General features: G+C 48.0%; 1 protein-coding gene across 1 annotated transcript in view; it reads left to right on the top strand.

The window, feature by feature from the left end:
- The first annotated feature begins 2310 nt into the window (after positions 1 to 2310).
- CASZ1 (castor zinc finger 1) overlaps positions 2311 to 8823 on the top strand; it is a 212984-nt gene continuing 206471 nt past the window's right edge. Inside the window, exon 1 of the mRNA XM_035344641.1 lies at positions 2311 to 2334. The gene's annotated coding sequence lies outside the window, so the exon portion shown is untranslated. The remainder of the gene's footprint in view (positions 2335 to 8823) is intronic.

Here is an 8823-nt window from a genome sequence, read left to right as displayed (position 1 = left end):
CTCATCTGTCCTCATCCAGCTCGTACAGACACAGAGCAACATTTTTTAAGCACTTAAGTGACTTAGGATCCTAAGTTTCATTTTTGAGAGGCGTAGGAGTTTAAATGCGCCTGAAAGTCGGCGAGATGTGTTCTCTAGGTTACAATTCCTCAAGTCCACAAGTGTCAGATTTTCAAAGTGCTCTCTTTATCTAGAGATTCTGATAGGCACCTCGTAGATTATCAAAACTGTTTAAGATAGGCATGTAAATCCATCTGATTTTAATGTAGCCTGCCGTGAAAATTTTAAGACCCCTCTGGGCACTTATCTTTCAAAGGCATCTAAATCCTTCTGAAAAATTGGTACCAAGAGCCTCTGAGATCCTTTCAAAATCAGTCCGTAAGTTACTTGCCCATAGTGAAACAGCAGAAGAGTGACTGCTACCTTCGGTAAGTCCTTACTTTAAAGATGGGAGTTACAAAACAAGGCTACGTTTACCTTGGCATCTGAATTAATTAATGGAATACAGTGTTAGTGAGCCCACAGTCATGTAAAGACGTCAGGAGAACCCCTCGTCAGCTCGGGCAGCAGCACCAGACCTGTGCCAATCCCGCCCGTGCCCGTGCTCCCTCATTGAGGGACTTCACCGCCACCAGGCAGGGGGACATCTGTGGATTTGAGCATCCAAACCCCCTGGTTGGCGACATTTCTAGGTGGGATGCTGGTTGGTGGTGGCCGGGGAGAAGGTTTGTGGGGAGGGGCTGCTGGCTCTGGTGTTGGGAGAACCTCGTGGTGTTCAGCGGACAGCCACTCGTGCTGGTTCTAGCATCCCATCGCTTTAGACAGGCTTCTGCAGAAAAATCCCATAAACCAAACAAACTTTCCAGGAAAGAAAGCGAAGCAGAAAATCCTGCCCCTCTTATAAATTATGCCCAAGTAGGCTGAGCTGGCAAGCACGCCTTCAAGTGTGAAGTTCTTTCCATTTTATAGCTACGAGTTCCCAAGCGCCCATCTTCTTTCTTAGGGTGTTTTTTTTTTTTTTTTTTCCTCCTCTTGAAGCTTTTTTTTTCACCAGGGTTGGAGGGCAGATCCTGTGTACATGATTTGGCTGCTAGGGGCAGGAATCTGTCAGCTGAAAAAGGGCCGTCAGCAAGAGAAAGTGAGCTGCAAATTGTCCATTTCTAAACTGCTCGTTCATCTGACACTTGCAAACTCAGAAGCCACCTGTTCAGCCATCAGTCACCAAGTGAAAATGAAGCTTTCCTTAAACCAAGATTCTGACATATACAGAAAACTAAAAAGAGAAAAAAAGAAGAGAAAAGGAAATTCTTTTAAATTTGCTCTGCTGTGCAATGGGAATAGAAACTAAACCTAAGCCCGAGCGAAGGTTTTTATTTCCCCTTCTCTCCAAACTGAAATGTAAGTGCTTTTTCAAACAGCGACACAAACAAACAGAGAAATGCAGCACCTTTTGCGCAACATTTCTGCAGAGATCCAGAAGCGTTTCTGAAGACAGAAGTCGCCACCTCCCCGCCGCCCCCCAGATAGTGGCAGATTTTTGGGGTGTGACTGCCTCCTTGCTAAAAGAGCCCTCCGCATGCTAACAAGTGGTGCAGCTCTTTGAAGTTGCGAAACTAAAGAGTGGATTAGCTGTGATACCAAGTGCCGAGTAGGCTTTCCCCTTTCCATGCAAGGTCAAATTAAGACTGGACCAGCCAGGGACCCAAAAGTAGCCTGTACTAAGCAGCTGATTATTTTTTGCCCTCTTCGGGTGCAACGCATTCGCCTCTCTGAAGGAGAATTTCAGGGTAGCAGCCAGCAGGGTAGGCTCTTACGTGCGAGGTTTTTCTGGCTGACCACAGAGCACATAGCCGATGCGCCTGATCAAATAGCTTGTTAATTTCATCATTTCAGACTTTTATGGTTTTTCCAGTTGCTGCTGCTTTTATAAACAAGCATTTCGGTGACCTTCCCCTCCGGACATCAGCGCATTCAGCTCTGCAAGAATCCCAAGCTCTGAAAGTTTATAAATAAGCCTTCTATCAAGTTCCACAACAGGTGTGACCTCCCCCCCTGTCCTAAAACTGAACAGTTTCAACAAGCAAATAAAGGCTGCACAGTCCTGTCTTAAAGGGGAAGCACTCTGGAAAGTAGTATATAGGCCCTGCTACACCCAACAGCGCCTGGCCCATCTGCGAGGAGGGATCGGGTGGCCATATCCTGGGGACTCCTGTCTCTTTTAGGTGGCCTGTGTAAGCCCGGGTGAGAGGCACAGAGTGGAACGGTTCTCCCCGTGACCTCCATCAGCATGACATTCCTGGGCTGTCCCACGCACTGACCCCGGAACTGGTTCTGGTAGGTGCTGAGCGCTGTGTCTGCCTGCCTGGCAGGAGGCTTCAGGAGGCTTCTACCAGCAGGAGATGCCCAGCCAAAGTCTCTTCACTCCTGGTGGGGGTCTTGCCACTGTGTCCAGGGCTGGTTGGCAGCACTGAGCAGAGGAAGGGTCAGGTCTTGTTGTGAACGGCAAAGTGGACAGTCTCAGACTGGTGTGAATTTGCTTAAAATGAGACTGTTCCCCTCATTTCTGGTGTATTGCATGCATTAGATCTGCTGCTTTTCTGCTTTCTTCAAAATGCTAGAGGGAGACTGGGCTCTTGAAGAGAGGAAAGTCACCCGAGAGACCGATTTCTTTCTGTGGGTGAGCACCTCCAAAGCTGAGGTCAAGACAAAGATGGGGCTTCCATCTTCGTCCGAGGGTCTTAGCAGTGTCACCCCCTACATTTAGCTGTGATACGATCTGAGCAGAAATTGTGAATTAGGATAAAGAGGCATTCGCTTATGGGAAATAATATTTCTCTCTCTGTTCACTGCAACTGTGTGGTGTTGTCTGTTTATTAATTATGAAAGTTTGCAAAGAAACCAGATGACTTGGAGTGCCTAAGAGGGCTTTTGGTAAGGCTGGCATATGGAATCCCCACATGGCATTCAGTGGAAAGATGCTGTGAAGTCGTTGAGGCTGCAGAGCACAGGGGGCACTTTGGCTCCAGTATAATCCCCGATCTCAGTATCATTGTGAAGGAGATTGGCTATAACCATCGAGACAGGAAAATACCAATATAATTGGTGCAGCTGAGGAAGCCAATACAGCAATGAGACAGGAAGGAAGGCCCAGTACGCTCAGGGCAGCAAAAGGGGTCAGTACGGCTGCGGTGACGGGGAATACCTGATGCAATCGATATGTGCTGTGGTCTTCTGAAGCTCGTGGGGTGGTGTACTATGGGACAGAGTAACTCCACAACGAAGAGGTTTGATAAAATAGATCGATAGATGTAAGGAACCCAATGTGATCAATTGGAAAATGGACTGAATGCTATCAGTGGGTGCAGAGGCAATGATAATGATATAATCAATGGACAGAAAGTATTCTGGCTTTCAAGCCTCATGCTGCCCATCCTTGACACTGAAAATTGCTTTAAGGAGTAGCTGTTACATCCATAACAGACGGTTTGCAGAAGTGTGAGCACGTTGCTGTGAAGCAGAAACAGTGCCAGGCTGCTCCACTGTGGCGAACTGCACTTGTCCATGCGGTCAGGTAAATGGGTGCGTGGAGCTCGTGTAAGTGCTAAAATGCGTGAGTTTTCTCCAATGTACAGAGTCAGTGCTGCTGCAGGTCTCATGCTGCAGTCCTTTTTCTGCAGCATTATGGAAGGATTTGGTTCTAAGAACATCCTAAGTACCCTGCGGAGAACAATAAGAGCAGCCATTTGGCTCATGGTGAGCCCCCGTCCCTTCTAATGCACTTGCCGTCCCCCAGGGCCACGTCTAATTACTGCTCAAACACAATAGTTGCAACGATGCATCATGCCAAAACCATCCAGAATAAGCCTCACACAGTGGGATTTGTTGTCAGTCTTGTTTTATTTATTTATTTATTTGTTTGTTTTTTATCTTTGCGCAGTGCTGGTAAGAAAACTTTTAAACCCCCATCCCTGCTCAGGGATCTGCAGCATCTGCAGCTGGCAGGCATCCCCAGGAGATCCTGAAGAAGAGGTTAATTCTGAGCTCCATCAGGATCCCTGGATATTTTCCACCTTGGTGAAGAGAAAATCCCTTCCTGGGAAGTCCCTGCACACTGAGGCTGTGGTGTGGGCAGGTTTTGCTCTCCGCTAGAAATTAGAGTCCAGTCCTCGCCTTCAACTAAACGCAGCCTTTGGTCGGATCTTCTCCCTCAGGGCACCGAACGTCCTTTAAAGGGATGAGACAAGCTCTCTCCGGTGGTGGTGTCATGGAGAGGGATGTGTGTAAGCCATACATGTAATGAGCTGCCATTTAAAAAAACTAATGTTTCTGTTTGCTAAAAGGGCCAAACTTCATCTCCACCCGATCCCTTCCTCTGACACTGTAAGCCCTGGTAGTTGTCCCCCCCCGAGAAGTTCTACCTTCAGATGTGGCCATAATTTCTCGGGGATTTGGGTGTGGCCATTTACAGCAAACAAAGATAACGTGGAGCTTGCATGCAGGCATATGGTGTAAGTACACAGGAGGATGCCTGCCTGTGTGCGCAGGTCTCTGCAGAAACGCCTGGCTGTGCGTTATGTGCATGCACAGAAGGTAGGTGGATACACACAGCCTCAGCCCCTGGCAGCTATTGCACGCGTAGCACGTACCTGGCAGGAGGAGGCTCCGGGGCAAAGATGCTCTCTCGCTGGCGAGGTTCTCCCAGCGCAGTGAGCTCGAGCGCTGCCCCATGGGCAGTCCGTGGTGCTTCGGGATTTCACCAGCAGTGCCTCTGTATGGACAGGAACCTTTCAGAGGAGCTAGTGGAAGCTTTCCGTTTGCTAGCATGGATGGTGACTCAGAACTGGAGTCCAAACACAAGAACTCCCTAATATAAGGAGACTGAAAATTTGGATCCCCATGTGATGGCTTAAACCTTATATGATTGTACCTGACACCAAAGTCAATGCGTAGTCACTAGTCCAAGCAAATTTGCTGACTGCCGTACAGTCAGGCATTGACCAGTGCCCTGCTGTAGCCTGAAGAAAGCAATAACTTCCATTTATGTGAACTCTCAGGGCTGGTGGGAGCACGGGGTTGCTCCCGCCTGGGTCTCAAGTCCTACCTGGGGGCTGTCGGGAGCGCCACGTCGCTTTACAAGTTATGAGACCTGCAGGTGAATGAGTGGAAAGCCAGGAAATTTAGGGTGTCTGTTCTTTGTTCAGTGTACTTTGCATGGTCCTCACTAGTATGAATGGCAGATAGAAGAGTGCAATGGCAAGGAAATAGACCCCTAAAACAGCTCTGCAAAGCTCTGTAACACGGCCAGAAAGGCGTGCGTGTCTGGGAGGTAAGCCTAGATTGAGAACCCAGTGCTCCGAAATCTCTGGTTACTAGCAAAAGCATTTGAAAGCAAATATAGACACAAATTAAAATGATACCATTTTTGACAAAGTAGACAGTAGTTGAAATATAATGAGGCACTGTAGAAAAATGCCCCTCCACCAAGTGAGCACTTGCCGGGCGGATTAGCCAGCATTCCTTCTCCTCCATTGAGTGGTGTCACAAGCTAATAAATATTTCAGAATTGGCTGTATTCAATCCAGCCCTTGTCCCGGTTGACGTCTGTTCTCTCAGTTTTCAGGAGACAGGTGCAGAAGGATGAAAAGGGATTTAATTACTAAACATCCCCTACTCCCAGAATCCAAACACATGCTGTACTGTACATATGCACCACACCTACTGTACTCACAAGCACATATAATACTCCTGCACACACAGCTACACCTACTACACTGCGACACACACTTATCGAGTCCACAAACGCTCACAGATTGGGCTTTGGAAGTAGAGGATTCACATTACATTGCACCGATGTGTTTTGGCCACTGGGCACTGAAGGCACATGCGTGCCCCGCAGCTACAGCACGTATTCCTGCCCTGGACCCACAGCCACTTGCAGAAACGCAGGAAAGACAGAAAAGGGTTGTGTGTCCCCTCCTTGTGGCCAGTCCCTAAAAGAATAAGAATTGGTTACAGCTGCCAAACAGCAAATGTGGAGTGCATTTGGGGGTTTGTTCCCGTTTGCTTTTTGTGCCAAATGCCCTGTGCTTGGTCCCTGCCTCTCCCCAGCCGGGGCAGCCGTGCAGAGCCGCGCTGTGCCGTGGGACACCCGTGCCCTGCTCCCCACACATTCCCTCACTTGCCCAGGGTACATTACGTGCCTGCATACATGCGATGTGTTTACTGTATTAATGGCTGCTGCATACACGTTTTGCTCTGATACAAGAAGCGTACAAAGGCCCAAGCCATAACCTGAAATACTTCTGTCCTACCAGGCTAGATTCTCAGGTACTTAGTAGGCACAGCTTGGGGCAGGTTTTCAAGAGCATCCACTTGGATGCCGCGAGGAGCTGGGGAACGGTGCTGTTCATTCGGTTGGTATCAGGGTCCCCGCCATGGGGATGCCATCTTCTCTTCCAAAGACGTTCCCACTGTTTGCCACTGAAGATTTGGTAGCACTTTTCACAGTGACAGGCAAGGAGCGGTGAGCAAATTTCAGCGTGAGAAGCTGCGTTCAACTTCTTTGCACTTTCCTGGCACTTTCAGCCACAGAGAGGCTACTCCTTCGTTTCCTATTCCTGGCCTGGCTGTCCCTGTGGGTTGTCAGCAGCAGTTGTGCCCCACCGCAGGGACAGCTGCGCGGCAGAAAGGGCAGTGGTGGGCAGCCTGGCCGAGCTGGTGGAGCCTCCAGGGGCCTGGGAGGGAACGCGGCTCCTCCGTGCTGCCCCTCGCCCATTGGCACAGGTCGGGTCGTTTTATGCCAGTTGCCTCAGTTTCGTCAGCTGTAAAATGAGGCTAGTAACATGAACTTCTTTTGGAAAGTGATTTGAGATTGACTGAGCTAGCAAATACTTGTCTGGGTAGTGGGCTGGAGTGCTTTGAGATCTTTGGGAATGAGGGACTCCTGAGTGTAGCCGTGCAATATGTTGCTGCTACCAGCTGCTTTAGTAGACACAAAAAACAGTGGAAAGGAAGAAAAGGAAAGCTGGGTGCTCCCTGAGTCCCTCTCCCCCTGGAATTGTGCTGTTGACTCCAGTCTAAGCAGGATCGGGGCCTGGGAGCTTGAGGGATAGATGGTGATAAACACCAAGAAAAGCAAAAGTGATGGATGATGAAAGCAAATGGTTCCGTGTCTGGGCTAGAAGGGGTTTCCAGATAATGTATCACTTAGGTCAGATACAGAACACCATCAGTTTTAAAGCTGGGTAATTAGTGTATCAGAAAATTGGGGGAAATTATGTATCTTTTTAAGATGGGCTATTAAAGAAAGCCATGAATTATTGAGAAGGGAAACTGCTTTCTTTGTTTTATTTAAGTTAACCTTGGAGAGCAGAGAAAGAACACCAGCATGGCTGTTTTTGGGACACATGTTCTGTATAAGAGCACATATGGTTGCAATGATATTAGGCCCCCCACCGCATCTCATACACCACAAACACACGCTTATGTGCACATATGTGCATTCACGCATATGCACACAGTAGAGTCTGCAAATATTCTTGCAACACGTGCACTGTACACATATGCATATGCATGCTTGTTATCTTTTAAATACAGAGCTCTGTGCCCACTCAGAATAAAAGCAGTTAGACCTGGTATGTATCACCCAAATAGTTGGAATAGTATACTTAAATGTTGCACATAGAATAACACATGATAAATATAGCCTGTTCCCACCGTGCTTACACGACTCCAAATACTTCTGCAGGCTCATTTATAGATGCACAAATATTTTATTAAAGTAATCTTAGGTTGCGTATGCATCCCTAAATTGTACTCATAAATTCAGATTATCTTTACACAAATACTTGTGCAAATTATAATGCTGAGCAGAAGTGCTGTGCAAGTTCCTGCATGGCCCCATGTTGAGATCGTTGGTAGCGTGCAGATTCTTCACTTACAAACTTTGCCTGTTTGCCTACAAGTATTTGTATGCACCGTGTACATTTGTGTATGTCCTGTGCTTGGACTATGTGCAGTCAGCACAGAACCCTGTCTTCCCTATAGCAATCTGCAGAATGATTCAGAAGCCGAGTTGGACCACAGTTTCCATTTGACTGGAGGATTTTAGGAAAATTTCTGTGGAACTCCATTTCCATTAAAGTCTACAGGGTTTTTCTGGAAGAGATGGACTGCTCGGTTAAAAACAGGAGCGCTAATTAAGTTGATTCCACTGTAACTCTCATGGTTGGTTGGCTCCACTGTCTGCGTGACCATAAGAGTGTTAATTTGATTTCATGTATAAAGTGTGTTTGTTTCCCTGAAGTGTGCTCTGGGTCCCTGGTTCTTCAAACACACGTACACAGGCTCAGTTCTGGTGCAGGAGGCCCCTTTGGCCTCACCACGACTCGATGGGTTTGCACAGCGCTGCGCATTGCTACGTGCCCACCTCAGATTTTGCAGAATCAGAGCTTAAAACTCCCCAGAACTGTCCGAAAGAGCACCCAGCACAAGAACCCAAAGGATCGGTTCATTTAAATGGCATTCTCACCATTTTTCCTGTAGTCTGGAAAACGTAAGTGGGAGCGCGGGAGCCCAGATGGGAAGCTCTCGTTGTTGGCATGGGGGCTTCCACAGGCGTGCTGCTGCTTGGGCAGTGGACATCATGTCATTTTGTCTCATGTTTGCTGTTGTAAAGCTCCACTATGGCTCAAACCAAGCGCTTGTATCTCTCCGTCCCGGAGCATTGAGCAAATCAGATCTGATGCCAGTTTTGCTGTTGGTGCCCACCTGTCCTGGTTGTGGCCCAAGTCCTACTGTGCAGCTGGGAATCTGGGTAAAACC

Source organism: Oxyura jamaicensis, chromosome 21 (assembly GCF_011077185.1).
Source record: "Oxyura jamaicensis isolate SHBP4307 breed ruddy duck chromosome 21, BPBGC_Ojam_1.0, whole genome shotgun sequence".
NCBI classification, from domain to species: domain Eukaryota; kingdom Metazoa; phylum Chordata; class Aves; order Anseriformes; family Anatidae; genus Oxyura; species Oxyura jamaicensis.
The sequence above is the reverse complement of the archived record's forward strand: the minus strand, read 5'-3'. Positions and strand labels throughout refer to the sequence as shown.